The sequence below is a fragment of the Spermophilus citellus genome (assembly GCF_964194105.1).
Source record: "Spermophilus citellus genome assembly, contig: SCAFFOLD_241, whole genome shotgun sequence".
Classification (NCBI taxonomy): domain Eukaryota; kingdom Metazoa; phylum Chordata; class Mammalia; order Rodentia; family Sciuridae; genus Spermophilus; species Spermophilus citellus.
In genome coordinates, this window is record NW_027672865.1 from 87,725 (window position 1) to 104,912 (window position 17,188).

Consider the following 17,188-nt stretch of genomic DNA (forward strand, 5'->3'; position numbering starts at 1 on the left):
CTAGTGACCTAGAAAACGAGCTGCATAAGACAAGAGGTACTCTCAGAGTCATGACTTTGGCTACACAACAGGTAAACAGACACCTGAAACAAAGACAGTGCCAACTGAAGGGGATGGAACACGGGCATCAAAATGAACAGAGAAAAAGGAATGCACACCTCCGAAAGCAGGAAGCTTCTAGAGAGCAGGTGTCTAAACTACAGAGTGAAACTACATTGCTTAAAGACCTTTGAATGACTATCAGAACAAAGCTAATGATAAAAAGGATGAAATTATTAATATCCAAACCCAATTTCAGGATATTATAAAAAGAATTCAAGCTCAGAATGACAAACATTATCTCATGCTGGAAAATGAATATATGGAATTAACCAGTGAAACTAATCATTTAAAAGAACAATTGGATCAATATGGAAAGGAGAAAGAAGTAGTAAGTATAAAGGGTCTTGGAAGGAATACTTGAACTGATATTTGCTTATGGCTAAATGTTGAATCTTGATGAATATAAAAATTCATATATTATAAATGTGTTTTCTGTTATCAACACAGAAGTACAACCTGAGTTCCAGCAAATATAACTTACACCTCATTCCCAGCACAAATAAATGATCTGTGTTTGAACTGATACATCTTCCAATTCCCTGCTCTAATTCTTACATGCTATGTGTATATTTTAAAGTAACTTAGGTAGTCATATGCCAAATAAACACACAAAAAACTTAGATAAAATGGATTTTAATATTTGAAAAGGAGGAAATTTTCAAACTTGGACATGACAGATTCCTCAATTTAAGAAATTGTGTTTCTTATAAAGATTTGAGAGACTGAGACACAGACTTAGTAGATGTATATGATGGCATTAGTAATACTGTCTCAATAATGCTGAAACAATGTCTAATTTTGGTGCTGTTAATTGAATCCAGAGCTCTGCCCATGCTAAAACACACACTCTACCAATGAGCTACATCCCATCACGGAATAACAATTTTAATGTCTTCATGTTGCCATACTTTAAAACCACAATGAAGCAGATAAATGGAAATGCTCATACCTAGTTTCAACTGAGTTAATTACTTTGACAGTTCATTCCATATTTTCCAGCTGAACTGAAATGTAGGTGCTGTGTTTTTTAATAGATTTTCTTCACTATATTTTTATATCTTTCTAGTTGGTAAGTTTATTTTTAGTCATGCCAATCAACTTAAATCTGAAAATAACTGTCCTGATATTTTTTCCTTTATTCATGACCTCTCCACCTCTTTAAAAAAGCGTGTTTGTCATTATCATAGGTTGGGACAAATGTGATGAACTGCAGCAAAAACAGTGGATTTAATCTGTAATTTATTGCATATATCCATGATAAAACTTGCTCATAGTTTTCTTCATTTCAAGGCCCAATTGCTTATCTGAAATAGCCTTTCAGTACAAAGATAATCATAGCCATCTACAGTTCATTAATTTGGCACTGAACCCCCATTTCCAGACTAATGAGGCGGCAGGATTTATGTAGAGCAGGAGTGGTGTGAGGGCCAGTGAGATTTCTAGGAGCTGAGGACAGGCACTGAGGTGGAGAGCAGGTTACCCAGGGTCTCTCTTATTCCTCATGGAAGTATATTGGAATTATTTCAGCAAAGGTTTGAAGATGTGAGGATTTGGGGGTTAATTTGAGCCTCTAATAAGAGGGGTACCTCTGTAGAATTCACCACCACCAGTGAGACTTGCATAACCATTTCTGATTGAGAATTCAGTGGGTTGTTGAGCATTGCAACCTTATCGAGGGCAGTACATAGAAAGGGCTTGACCGTTGCTAAAGAATGTGACAGTGATTAGGCAGGAGTATAGAACCTTCTGTTTCTTTCAGGGAATTCAGAAATAAATAGGAGTGTACACACATGTGAAAAATGGGATGAATATGTGTATGTAGTGATTGTTTTCAGAGTAAACATTATTATAAAATATTCTTAATATATTTTAAAGTGAGCTGAGTAACAAAATCATTAACAGAAATATCTCATCAGGTAGTTGTGAGGCATCTTGAAAAACAACCGGCTGGTATCCTGAAATTACAATCTGCTTCACCAGAAGATTTACCACGTTTTCACACAAATTTAAAAGACAAAAGACGAGATTTAAAGAAGACACTAAGACAAATGACAAGTCAAGTATGTACAAAAGTGAACATATCAACTGTAAATCTACACCTGCTTAAGTAATAAAAATGTTCCAGTACACTCATTTCAATGAATAGCTTTCTTTGTATTTTCATTATAATTGATTTTATATTTTGTGATCTTTACACTTTTTATTGTGGAATTTTTCTGTTACAATGTCATACATCTTTCATTGAAATATCTACCCTGAGGAAAGCTGAGACTTTTTTTATAAACCCAGCACCTTTTAATGCTATCTCGACTTCCATGGTGATTCAAGGAAAATTAAACCAGAGGTACCATTTAATAGAATGTTTCAAGGAATTGTGTCATTTATTACCTTCATTTTTGTTCATGTATACACAATCTACATGTAATTATTAAATGAATTTTTTTAAAGTGTACAAAAAAAGCTTTTATGCTTTTCTGAAAATACATGTATGGTGTAGGTTATTTTTTAATTATTGGAAAACCTAGGCTTTTCTCTTATTTTTTCTTTCATTTTAGATACGTTATGAAAGCATATAAATATTTGTAATATGTCTGGTACTGATACGAAGCTATACAATGAAAAAATGTTATCTAGGTTCTTTCAGTAGATTTCTTAAAAGAAATTTTTTATGATATATGTAATACACATGCCATCTAATCCACCCATTTAACATGTAAACTTCAGTGTTTTCTTTGTATATTAGCAGAGTTATGTAATCACTTACAGTCAATTTTAAAACATTTTCATGTTCTTGAAAAGAAGCCTGGAACCCTTTAGCTGTCAGTGGTCTAATCCCTCCATCTTCCCAAGCCCTAGAAAACCAATATATTTTTTAATAATTCATAATTGTAAACAATAGTAATTTATATATATTTTAAGTTTTTGTTCCTTTTAGATATACATGACAGTAGACTGTATTTCAACATACACATACATGGAGTATAACTTCATATTCTCATGTTTGTACATAATGTGGCGTTACACTGGTCGTGGATTCGTATATAAATAGGAAAGTTGTGTCAGATTCATTTGACTGTCTTTCCTATTACCATTCTCACTCCCATCCCTTTTGTCTAACCCAATGAACTTCTATTCTTTCCTCCCCACCCCTTACTGTGTGTTAGCATCCACTTATGAGACAGTACTTTCAACCTTTGAATTGGCTTATTTCACTTAGTATGATAGTCTCCAGATTCATTCATTTACTACTGGCAAATGCTATAATTTCATTCTTCACAGCTGAGGAATATTCCATTTTGTATATATAACACATTTTCTTTATCCATTCATCTGTCGGAGGACACCTATATTGGTTCCATAGCTTAGCCATTGTGAACTGAGCTGCTATAAACATTGATATTGCTGTGTCATGATAGCATGCTGATTTTAAGTCCTTTGGGTATATACCAAGGAGCAGAAAAACTTGGATCGAATGGTTCCCTTCCAAATTTTCTGAGGACTCTCCATACTGCTTTCCAGAGTGATTGCACAAATTTGCAGTCACAGCAGCAATGTGAGAGTGAACCTTTTCCCCACACACTCGCCAAGATTTATCATTATTTGTAACATTCTTGATAATTGCCATTCTGACCAGAGAGAGAAGGAATCTCAGTGCAGTTTTATTTGCATTTCTCAAATTGTTAGAGATGTTGAACCTTTTTTATTTCATATATTTGTGGACCATTTGCCAATGTTCTTCTGTGAAGTGTCTGTCAGTTCCTTTGTCCATTTATTGATTGGATTATTTGGGGTTTTTTTGTTGTTTTTTAAATATTTTAAATTATTTGTATATCCTGCAGATTAATGCCCTATCTGAGGTGCATGTGGAAAAGACTTTCTCCAATCTGTAGGCTCTGTTCATATTCTTAATGGTTTTCTTAGCTGTGAAGAAGATTTTTAGTTTGATACCAACCCATTTATGGATCCTTTTAAGAACTCTTTTGTAGTTTGTAGATGGACACAATATCTTTATTTTTATTTGAGGATCAAACCCAGTGGCTCTCGATGCTAGGCAAGCACTCTACCACTGAACTATCAGCCCCCATTTACTGATTCCTGATTTTACTTCTTGCACATTGGGAATTTTGTTGAGGAAACTGGTTTATAGTTTTAACTCTAAAATTACTCCATAATGGATAGTTCATACAAGTAGATTTATACAACACCAGGTCTTTTTTTAACCAGTATCTTTGACTTAGAATAGTGTTTTCAGGGATCCTCTGTGTTGTAGCAAGCATCACTATTTTATTTCTTTCTGTTGCCCAGTAGAATTCTATTTTATGACTATGTCACTTAGCCAATCATCAGTGAACCCTAAAATGCTTCCACTTCTTGACTACACCAGTACTACATGGCTGGGAACATGTATTTACAAGTTAACATGTGGACACATTCTTATTCCCCTGCCTCTTGGTAGTCTTCGAAAATTGTGCTGATTTCATCATCTCTCTGTCTTGCTCATACTGTGCTTTCTGTCTTGTCCATTTTTGCTCATTTGGTCTCTTTTACTCAGAGCTCACATAAAAATAAATTTTTCTTGCACTTTCTGACTTTTCTGTCACCAACATTGTTTGCATGGTGATTATCTTGTAGAAATATAAACCCACTCAAGGTGTCAGTAATATCTGATATTCACACCTATTCTAGAACAAATGGAAAATATATTTGCCTAACAGTTTTTTTCACAAAGTTACTACTTTATATCATACCAATAAGTTTTGTTAATAGGTTGACCTGTCAAGACTTTTATTCTAACTATATTTCATTGATTAAATACAAAATTAAATTTATTTAATCCAATAGTGAGTTTATCTGTGGAATGCTCACACTTTTGTCAGCATGGGGAAAAAAATCTAGGTTTCCCCCAACATTGTGTAGCCAGGATAGGGATTTATAGATCTGTAATCCTCAACCAACTGAGAAGCTAATATATCCTATTATAGAAATTTAATCTACTCCTCACAATGCTGGTATAGATTGTTTTGTTGCAATTGAACTTAAGTAAAATTTGTTGAGTTTGTGTCAAATATTTTCAGCATCTTATTTTGATAGTGTGTTTTTTGTTCATGCAGATAAATGATCTTACTACAAAGATGGACAGTGCATCTTCAAAACATTTACGTCTGGAAGCAAACTACCAGTGTTTTTTGCAGAACTTGTTTTCTCTAAAAAGTATCCAAGATAGATTTGAAACAATAGACAAGAATCAGAAGAAGCTGGAAGAAGATGTAGTAAACTTCCCAAGACACACACAGGGCACTCGAGTGGAAGGAGGCACTGAACAACCAGCAAGATGCGATTTAGACGAGAAGCAAAACCAAGTACTTCTGGTTTTACAGGCTATCTTATCATTTATCTGTAATGTGCTGTAACTCACTTCCCTGTAAATTGTATTTTGGATATATTCGTTATATGTGTATCCTCTATCATTGAGCAAAGTTGTTTTGAGTAATGATTGTCATCTGATACTCGTTTGATATTTAATAATAGTGGGCATAAATAAGACTACAAGGAGAAAAAGAAAAAATGTGATGCAGAAACATAACATACTTGAATTGTTAGGTTAAATTTTTCAGTTTTTATATTGAACTGATTCTATTATTCTTTAAATTATCAGATGATCTGAGTACTAACATGAGAATGATTCCTGGCTGTGATCACAGTTGGATGGTACATAGCTTGCCTCGCCTGTGCCAGGCCCTGGGTTATATCTGCAATAGAGAGGAGGAGGGGGAGATGGGAGGAGGGGTGGGCAGGGGATGAGGAGGTAAGGTGGAGAGGAAGAACTCAATTATTTTTAGTTCAGGTTTAATGTAATTGGCACTGATGAGTAAAGTTTAAAGTCTAGTATCTTCTACACATGTAAAATTGCTGTCTGAATTTTTGACTCAGAACTAAACAAAATAAATATATAATAATTATTTGGGTTATAAATTGTTTTAAAGATATATTCTTTTAATTTTCTTTAGACCCAGGCAGCAGCTCCGGAAGTTTCAGAACAGTTAAGACAGACTGGTTTTGCTTCAATAAAAACTCAGATGGAGCTCAGAATTAGCAATCTGGAATCTGAACTGAAAACTAAGGAATACAACTGGAAAAATATAGACATTTCCATATAGATGAATCCAAGTTCCACAAGTACGTCAAAACCTAGACTGAAAGAGCAACTTAATCTCCTTAATTTGTCTCTACTGCATAACTTTGAGATGAGTAGCATGCAAAAGCTAACTAGACCATCTAATTTGTGGAAGTAATATTGGGAAATGAATGTACTTTTGAAATATTAGCCCAGGAAGTTTATCTTTCACCCACCTTTGCATTACATCTGGAAGCAAACTATCAAACTTTCTTCCCTTGGTGTTCTCCTGTATGTAATCTGGTTTATTAGACTCTTATAACTTCAGCCCTATGTGTGCAATATTGCTATCACTACACGCTGGGCACATTCTGGCACCTGGTAGATGAACTGCTTTTTAATTTTGATCTTTGATATTATCCTTAGATGGTACCTAGAGACAAAATGTCCTTTATACTTTTTCCTCTCAACATTGTCATACTTGTGAGAAAGGGAAAGATTATCACAGGGTTGAAGGGAAGTATAGCTTACAAAGTGGTTAAAAATATTCCCATAGTCAGTGTTGGGGCCTGTGAATGACAGAAGGAACAGACAGGATCCTCCTGAAGTCCTGGTAACACCAACCCAGCTATCTTGTTCTCCCCAGTGGTGGTTGCTCTGACTTGGCTCAGTGTCAAATGCTTAATCTATCCAGATGATGGGTAGAATGTATATATGGCAGCAGTAAATGCTTGAAAACATCTACAAGGAATGTTCTTTAAGTTCTTGAATTGGTTCACTGAATAATAAATCTTTGTAGCTTTACTATTATTTTCTAGTTGCCTATATTTAAGGGTTAGGATTTTGATCAGAATTGCATTAAATCCACATAATGCTTTTGGTTGTATGGTCATTTTGATAATTTTAATTCTGCCTATCCAAGAGCAAGGTAGATCTTTCCATCTTCTACGGTCATCTTTGATTTCCTTCTTTAGGGTTCTGTAGTTTTCATTGTGTAAATCTTTCACCTCTTTTATTAAGTTGATTCCCAAGTTTGTTTGTTTTTTCTTTCTTTCCTTTTTTTTTTTGGTTGTTCTTTTGAGGATGTTGTAAATGGGGTAGTGTTTCTCATTTCCTTCTCAGAGGACTTGTCACTGATATACAGAAATGCCTTTGATTTATGGGTGTTGATTTTATATCCTGCTACTTCGCTGAATTCATTTTTTAATTCTAGGAGATTTTTGGTGAAATGTTATGAGCCTTCTAGGTATAGAATCATATTGTCTGCAAATAGTGATAATTTGAGTTCTTCTTTTCCTCTATGTATCCCTTTAATTTCTTTCATTGGTCTAATTGCTCTGGCTAGAGATTCAAGAACTATGTTGAATAGAAGTGGTGAAAGAGAGCATCCCTGTCTTGTTCCAGTTTTTAGAGGAAATGCCTTCAGTTTTTCTCCATTTAGGGCTTAGCATAGATGGCCTTTAAAATATTGAGGTATGTTTCTGTTCAGCAAGAAATTAAAATACTCAAATCAACTGGATTCTTGTCAAGTTATTCAAAGCCTTCTCTCTTCTCACTTGCTATATTGTCACTGCACTCTAACTTCTAGTGACACTGGACCACTGCTGATTCTACAAGTGTTCTTCCTCTTCTCATTGTCTGCATGTACCTCTTCTCTTCTCTCTCTCACACACAATTTCTCCTCATCCTTCAGGTGTCAACTCATGTATAACCTCTAATAAAGGACCTCCAAAACTGACACAAATTTGGGAAAGAAGTCCCTTCTCAGTGTCCCCATAGGGTCCTGTTTTATACCTGTCATAATGCCAAGGAATCTGTATGTCAACTGCCTGCTTGCCTGCTTTTTAATCTATAATACATGACTGTTGAGGGGTGTCCATTATCATCTCCATATTGTCATCCTAGTGCTTGCCAGAGTACCCTAGCATATGGTGTAAGTTTACGAATAAGGGGTGGGAAGCCCAGATCTCTGATAGTCATGATAACTATAGGTAACACTATGGGCATATTGATTTTCATTGTAATTTTGTATTATGGATATACATATCTATTTTTCATTCTTGTGAACAATAAGAAGTTCTCAACTTTTTAACTGATTGATGCTTATAAAATATTTGAGACAAAAATGTAATTCTTTTTCTCTCCACTTGCTACAGAATTTGAATCTTGATCCACTGGAGCTTCTGCTTTAAGAATTACTAATAAACCAAGACAAGATCTATTTTTGGAAACATCACAAGGATATACAGAGATTTTTAAGAAAAAATATGATATGAAAGCTAATATTGTGTTTTTCAGACTCTTGATATAATACTTGAATTGTTTGATGAAATGTATGATGTTAAAAACTATGGAAGTGGATGTGTGTATCATATACATGATGAAATTCTCAAAATAAGAAACTTTATGTACATCTACAAGAAAATTTGAAGTGCAAATGCAAACCAGTTTTTATTGAGATATGTGTTTTCAAACTGTCTAAATGCTAGCATTTAAGCTTCATTCGAACTACCAAATGATCAACACTAATTTGGTGGATCCTAAATGTCACATTAATGATGAATTATTTATATTATATATATCACTGAATGTGGATCTAGAGATTTAGACAATGCTATTTTGATATGCTGGTTATGTTGATTGAGTGTGTTTCCAGGGAGAAATACATTCATTAATGTGTTACTGTGTTAGAATTATTATAGTACCATCACACATACAGTCTTTGTAAAATTTTTGTAATTTTAATACAAAGCACTGACTTATCAGAAACAGCATTTGCTTAATGATTTTTGGCTTTTCTCTTTGATTATACAATTTTGGAAACTAATACTGAAGTTGCAGATTCTGGTATAAAGTACTCTTGCCCACTGAAGAATTTTAAAGTGAATTGCTAACATGTGTCATCATTCATGATTTTTTAATATTTTCTACAAGTCAGAACATGCTAGATAACTACAATACAACACTCATAATAAAACTGATATGATTAACAAGTATGCTGTTACTTGGTGATGTTTTAAAAATTCATTTTTTCTTTCAAAAATGTTCTATTTTTACAATTTTGGATTTATAGAAGATTTGTAACAGTAGGGAAAAGAATCCCTAGAAAATATTCCCCCCAAATTACTATTTCATTAACTTGTTTTATCTATTTTCCTCTTTCTAGATAAATATAGGTACATAACAGTTTCTATCTCTGAATCATTTGCAAGATGCTCACAATGCATTTCTGAGTTTCTGACAAGGAGATTGGGTTCATGTGATCTTGTTAAATCCATTTCCTGGAAAGTGTGGTAGGATACATCTCCACTTCTAGTGACTCAGGAGGCTGACGCAGAGGGATGGCAATTTGGAGACCAGCCTCAGTAATTTAGAAAGACCCTGTCTCAAAATAACTGGGAGCCAGATGTGCTGGAACACGCCTGTCATCCCACTGACTTGGGAAGCTGAAGCAGGAGAATTGCAGGTTCAAAGCAGCCTCAGCAAAAGCAAGGTGCTAAGCAACCCAGTGAGACATGGTGTCCAACTAAAATCCAAAATAGGGCTGGGGAGGTGGCTCAGTGGTTTAGGGCTCCTGAGCTTATTCCCCAGTACAACAAATAAACAAACACTGTGTTTCTGTAAGGGGTTCGCAAGTGGGCCTTCCTGCTCTGCAGTAGAGTCATGTGACTTCTTTTCACACAACTGGAGATGACTTTTTGGGGTATTGTGCTATATTTACTAAAGGAGATGAAGAATGTGTGTGTGTGTGTGTGTGTGTGTGTGTGTGTGTGTGTTGTGTGTGTGCACCCTCTGTTCGTGTGTGTGGTGAAAATTTACTTCCAAGATGTTGGTTCTCTATTCATCTCATTTCTTTTGCTGAGAAGAAGCTTTTTAATTTAGATCCATCCCATTTATGAATTTTTAATTTTAATTCTTGTCCTATATGAGCTTATTAAGGAAGTTGGGGCCTAATCCCACATGATGAAGACTAGGGACTACTTTTTCTTCTATTAGACTCAGCGTCTCTGGATTAATTCCTAGGCCCATGGTCCACTTTGAGTTGAGTTTTGTGCATGTTGAGAGATAGGGGTTTAATATCATTTTGCTGCATGTGGATTTCCAGTTTTCCCAGCACCATTTGTTGAAGAGGCTATCTTTGCTCCAATGCATGTTTTTGGCACTTTTGTCTGATATAAAATAACTCTGATTTTGTTGGTTGGTCTCTTGTGTTCTCTACTCTGTACCATTGGTCTACCAGTCTGTTTTGGTGCCAATACCATGCTGTTTTTGTTACTATGGCTCTGTAGTATAGTTTAAGGTCTGGTATAGTGATGCCACCTGCTTCACTCTTCCTGCTAAGGATTGCTTTAGCTATTCTGGGTCTCTTATTTTTCCAGACCTATTTCTATGAGGAATGTCATTGGGATTTTGATTGGAATTGCATTAAATCTGTATAGTGCTTTTGGTAGTATGGTCATTTTGACCATATTAATTATATCTATCCAGGAACAAAGGGGATCTTTTCATCTTCACAGGTCTTCTTTAATTTCTTTCTTTAGCATTCTATAGTTTCCATTGTAGAAGTATTTCACCTCTTTCATTAGGTTTATTCCCAAGTATTTTATTTTTTATTGAGGCTATTGTAAATGAAGTAGTTTTCCTCATTTCCCTTTTAGAGGACTTGTCACTGATATACAGAGTTGCTTTTGATGTCTGGGTGTTGATTTTATATCCTGCTACTTTGTTGAATTCATTTACTAGTTCTAGAAGTTTTCTGGTGGAATTTTTGGGGTCTTCTAAGTATAGAATCCTATTATAGGCAAATAGTGCTAATTTGAGTTCTTCTTTTCCACTCTGTGTCCCTTTAATTTCTTTATTGCTGCGGCCAGTGTTTCAAGAACTATGTAAAATAGAAGTGGTGAAAGAGGGCATCCCTGTCTGGTTCCAGTTTTTAGAGGAAATGTTTTCAATTTTTCTCCATTTAGAATGATGTTGGCCTGGGGCTTTAGCATAGATAACTTTTACAATGTTGAGACGTGTTCCTGTTCTCCCTAGTTTTTCTAGTGAAACCCCCATCCTCCCTCCCTCTCCCTCCTCTCTCTGTTTTCTCTCTCTCTCCCCCACCTTCCCCCCTTTCTTTCCTTCTGCTGCTTGTGCCAAACAGCCTTTAGGGTCCTTAGAGCCCCTTCTTGGCTGGTTGATGGAGGAGGTGCAGAAGGTGCCCGGCCTGTCTCCCCTGGGTGCCTGAATCCCCTGGGCACAGCCCGTGGGAACAGAGCTGACCCTTCATGGCTCTGCTGTTTGGACATACTGAAGGTTTTGTGTGTTTGTGTGTGTGTGTGTGTGTGTGTGTGTGTTTTCTTTAGATGGGGGCAAAGCTGTTCCAGAGCCCTGAGCTCCATTTTCTCCACCCACCCTGTTCCTCTTCTCCCTGCGGTGGCTTTGCTCAGTGCTGATTTGACCTCAGTTGACTGGCGAGACGCCTTGCTCCCCGAATCCTGGAGTATAACACCAGAGAAGCCACCTGGGCAAGGGCACAGTGGACAGTGGAAGGCTTCACCAAAGCACAGCAGAGAAGACTTCTCCCCGAAGGAAGAAGGGAACCTGAAAGGCGGAATCCATGGATCCCTCTTTTATAGCTAAGGTCTTCTTTCAGCTTTGCCACACTCCTGTCCTTTGCTTCCCTCTATCCTGCAGTGACAGAATGCAGGTGGGAAGGCCAAAAGATAGGGACAGGTGGGCTGGAGGAGTAATTGAGCACCTCCCTGTTTGCTGGGAGCTGCTTCATGAACAGTCCCTTAGGATGGGTTCCAGGCCTTAGGGACAGTAACATTTCAATATCCCCAAGTGCTGCTCTGGTTCCTGGACTCCTTTCTCCATAATGTTCTCCATTTTTTTTTTATCTTACTCTATATTAGGCTCCATTTGCCTAATTACCCTAGCTAACTACCTATCTGTAAATCTGGCTTCAGTGATTGAGTGGAGTGGGGGTGGTGGGGCACAGCCTGTCTCTGGCCAGGCAGGCAACTGCAGTTTGCAGTCCTCTGTCCCTAGGCCTGTCCTGCTCCTCCCATCCCCAGGGAGGTCTTGCTGGAGGCTGATGGAGGGGAGGGGAGGGGAGCTGGGAAGCTCTGGCCTCTCGCACCTGAACCACCACCAGCAAAGCTCATTCCCACCTGAGCTCAGTCTTGGTCTTCTCCTAGCCACTGTCCCTGCCATTCAGTGGGCTGGGGGAGGTGGACATGGACTCTTTTTGGCCTCTCTGATCTGTAATGACACCAGGCCACATGGCCTGGGAGCCAGACATCCATGCCAGATTCTCCGAGTCTCGGGGGGCTCACTTTGGATCTCTCAGTGGCATCTGCTCAATTCCTGAGCTGGTTTGGGCCTGGAATTTGCATTCTGAGCACCTGGTCTAAGTTCCTGCCAGTTTTGCATGGAGGTATTGGAGTCTAAGCTCCCTGGGTGACTGGTCACCATTCCAGTTCCCTTGGCTGAATAGCCTCTGGGTCTGCCTGAGACAGTCCGCACTGCCAATCCTGGGGTTTGCATGTCGAAATAGCCCAGCTCACAGCTCCTTTCTCACACACACACACACACACACACACACACACACACACACGCCACTCCCTGCTCCCAGGGGGAGTTCAGCTCCAAAACACAATACAACAAGCACCTGAGAAACAGGAACTTGGGCAGATTAACTTGAGCGCTGACAGCCCTTGGCTTCTCTGCTGCCCCAGCAGCCCTGGTTACTGCTGTTCACCCACAGAGACTTCGGGTCGCTAACAGACACCTACAGAAGAAAACCACAGCAGCACAGGCAGGAGACCAAGCAATGGGGACAGTCCCTCCAAGCTCAGCACAGTCAAAGACCCTAAGCTGCTTGAGATGAGAGTCCCAAGGCTGTTACCAAGCTTGCACCAGAAAGGAGTGGACACTCTGCCCTCAATAGAAGGCACCAACTCCATTGCCTTGATGTACCCAAAATAAACTTATGTATAAAAGTGAAATCCGTGCATTGCTCGGGGCTCAGACTTTGGGAACATCCTTTTGGGCTGTGCAACCACTAATCAAGTGTTGCTTCAGGGTCTTGGTGTCCAGACCCCCGTTTCCTGCCCTACTGCTCCTGCGCCATCAGGAGCCTGAGTCTCCTAGTCCACCCTCTCTCACTGTCTGCACAGTTCCCAGGAATGCCATTCCCAACAATTTCATCTGGATACTGCAGATGAGTACCTACATGTTGAGGTCCTGTGCCACTCACAGGGCCATGGGGCAGTGGGCCACAGCAGGACACCACACCCAAGGGAATTCTAACAGACCCGCAGAAATACTGGAGACTAAGACCAGCACCTCACCTTTTGAAAGGAGGGGAGTCAGGAGCTGCCACATAGGAACCCAGCGCCCCTTAGCCTTGAGTGACAAGAGTGTGGACATGTGGCCAGCCAGCCCTGGGCTGTGTGCGAGAAACATGAGCACTGAGCGCACAGGGTGGACTGAGGCCATGTGGCTCTTCTCTTTGGGGGGACCTCATTGTGGTCTTTTTGTTTGCTCTGCCGTGATCCCCACACAGCTCATGAGATGGGCGTGGCCTCCCCAGATGTTAGTCAACCTGCTGACAGCAGACATCAGGAGCTAGACCCAACCCCCTGACCCCTGACCCCTTGCCTCATTTGAATAGGTTTTCCCCAATAAAAGGGGTCAGCAGGTGATCTCCCTCTCTCCCTCCCTCCCTCCCTCTCTCTCTCTCTCTCTCTCTCCCTCCTCTCCTCTCCTCTCTCTTTTTCTCTCTCTCTCTTCCCCAACCCCTAAGGTCAGAGAAGCCATCACAGGACCCAAAGAAATTTCTCTGTCTCTGTGTGGTTATTTCGTGCAGCCCAGTTCACCTGGAGTGACCCTGAGTGTTTTGTCATGAGACTGGACAATTGGTGGCCTGTAGGGGCATTCCAGGGTGATTTGTAGAAATGTAGTGTAGTTGGAATTTCTCTCTAGAAGTTAATCTTGCTTCGAATTGCAGAGTATTGTGGGCTGAATTGTAGAAAGTAAGTGAATTAGGCAGAAAAAAAAATCTGTGACGTTAAACTTTTTTTTTCTTTTTTTAAAGAGAGAGAGAGAGAGAGAGAGAGAGAGAGAGAGAGAGAGAGAGAGAGAGAATTTTTTAATATTTATTTTTTAGTTCTCGGCGGACACAACATCTTTGTTGGTATGTGGTGCTGAGGATCGAACCCGGGCCGCACGCATGCCAGCGAGCGCGCTACCACTTGAGCCACTTCCCCAGCCCCGAAGTTAAACTTTTAAATGTTTGGGAATATTTTGTCTGTAGAAAGAAAAAAAATCATTTTTACAATTTTAGAGACCCTAAATAAATGCAAAGAGTTATTAAGATGACTAATGGGACATGTTGTTAAGTTCAGTCCTCTCCCATGGGCAAAGCGCTTCTGTGGACTCTCTTGGTTTGTTTTTCTGAATCTTTATATTTTGAAATAATATTAGGTAAAGGTTTTTTGGGTTCATGTACTAGAGTCTGAGCTTGGAGAGGGAGAAAAGGGGGGAAACTTGTGATGAGACTTGATACAAGGATTCTTTACCTGTTAGAGAAGTGAATTTTATTTTCTCTTGTTTTTGTGAAGACTCACAAGGTTTATCCTGAACCTCTTTGCTACATTCCTGTCCTATGGATCACAGTGGCTGTGACTCAGCTGCTGGGGACAATTTAGCTGCTGCTCCCTATGGGGTCTGTACTAGACCCCCAGCCAGCAGTGCTTTAACCCTTAAACAACCTGGCCTGGGTGCCAAGGGCAGACTGCCTTAAGATCTGGTAGGAACACTGGCGTCTGCTGTTAAAACTCACTTTTAAAGTCCCACGTGCTGCAAGGGAAGGTACAAAGACAGGAGAACACAGGCTACAAGTGCAGGTCACAGAGACAAGGCAGCCACTGCCCACCAGAGGATCCTGCCGCCTCCAGGAAACACAGACAATGGAATGCAACCAGCTAGGGTCACCATGGTAACGCCCCAAGCCTGGCCTGTTGACTGGCTTCCTGGTCCCGCCTCCCGCATGTTCACGGGCTTCTCATTGGTTCTTCCAATGTCACTCAAAATTTCCAGTTCTGCCTTCCAGCCACTAACCTGCACTTCCAGTTTCACCCAGACCTGCTGCTGTAACTACACAGAGCCTGCAGTTTAAGAATGCCCACCTATAAATGCTAAAGAAATATCTTTTTCAGGCAAAATCTAATTCCACAGGTTTCTAAGTTGCAGCCCTGAGCCTAACTTATTTTCAAAGCCAAATAACCTAATTTTTTTCTTTATGGCTGTATTATGAAGACACATTGCAGAGTTAATATGACAATTATAAGAAATACATATGCTTTCTATTTTGCTTTTAGTTCTGAAGGTTATAGGGACGCATTTACATCACAGGAACAAAGGCCGATAATATGCCTATGAAAATCAAGAAACCCTTATTCTAATTCCTGACTATATAATTGCAAGAAATGAGTAAATGTATACAAAGATCATATTTCAGCTACATCATGCCATGGCCCATATAAGCATGCACTCCTAGTTAAAAATAAATTGAAATTGATCCAAATATGTGAAGAACCACGTGGTTACATAAAGTTAATATGATTATAAGTTATGCTCTTATTATTATTTGTTTTGGTGGTGCTGGGGATTGAACCCAGGACCTTGTGCATATGAGGCAGGCACTCTACCAACTGAGCTATATCCCCAGCCCTACGCCCTTATTCTTTTTAATTTTTTTTTTTAGTTTTAGATGAACACAATATCTTTATTTTTTTATTTATTTTTTAAAGCTTGATTCTTATTAATATTTATTTTTTAGGTGTAGATGGACACAACATAATGCCTTTATTTTTATGTGGTGCTGAGGATCGAACCCAGTGCCTCATACATACCAGGTGAGCACTCTACCACTAATCCACAGCCCCGCCCTTATTACTAATATACATTATTTCTAGATGTTTATAAATAACCTGTAATTGTTAATCCATGAAATAATGAACATATCTATATGTTAAATTAATACAAATTTCTCTAATTTTTTTCTTCAACAGAAAACACATAATTTATATATTTCTTATACATGCATTTATCTGATGATCTGCCTTTTACTTAGATATTTGAGATAGATTTCACTATATATTTGCTTTCAAGACATAAAACAACCATTGAGTGATCTCTAACTCTCAAATTATTGTACAAAGTTTATAAGATGATAAACAACTGTAATTCTGTCTACAGAAATATCCAAGGACTTTAACTATATTTTCATTGAGATATTTCTTCTTATCAAGGTACAACCATTTATAGATTCTAAGGTTTTCAGAAATTGTTCCAAAGTACAACCAGGAAAAATTCTAAAAGAAAAAGAAGATGCTTCAACAGAGAGAAAAGGTCCTCAGAAGAAGAAAGAAATCATCTTTGAGTAAAACAAGATCTTTATATTCTAGATTTTAATGATAGAAAAATTTTCTTAATTAAGAAAATCTTTATATCATTATCTAGACAGATATAGAAAGTTAAAACAATTACAAATGACATTTTTTTAATGTACTGGACTGACTAGAAAAATTTTAACTGATTAATTTAATTAAAATCACTATTTCCCTGATTTTACTATGCTGATGTGAGCTAAAATTTTTGTCCATATTTTGACATGAAAAATGACATATTAAATTGTTTAAGTTTATTGGCACTTTTCCTAAGTGAATAAATTGTGCAAATGTCTTGCCCGTGCAACTTAAAGTGTCTAGAAATAATGGGCCTATTTTAGACTGGTCTCCCAGAATTGATAAAGATGATTATGCCAGGATGCCAGGACACCTGGAGGTTTATTGGTAATACCCTAACCCTCAGCGAGATGGCACCCAAAAGGATGACTTCTACCTTCAGGATATTTACACTCCTGACAGACCTAATAGACTCCTTAATGTGAGAAGTAAGAGATGATGAATATCTTGT

At 38.4% G+C, this 17,188-nt stretch overlaps 1 long non-coding RNA gene across 1 annotated transcript; it reads left to right on the plus strand.

The window, feature by feature from the left end:
• The first annotated feature begins 246 nt into the window (after positions 1-246).
• LOC308640509 lies at positions 247-6,249 on the plus strand. Its single transcript, XR_014020290.1, has 4 exons — positions 247-430; positions 2,019-2,162; positions 5,214-5,462; positions 6,111-6,249. It is a non-coding gene; the product is annotated as an uncharacterized lncRNA (long non-coding RNA).
• Positions 6,250-17,188: the final 10,939 nt, after the last annotated feature.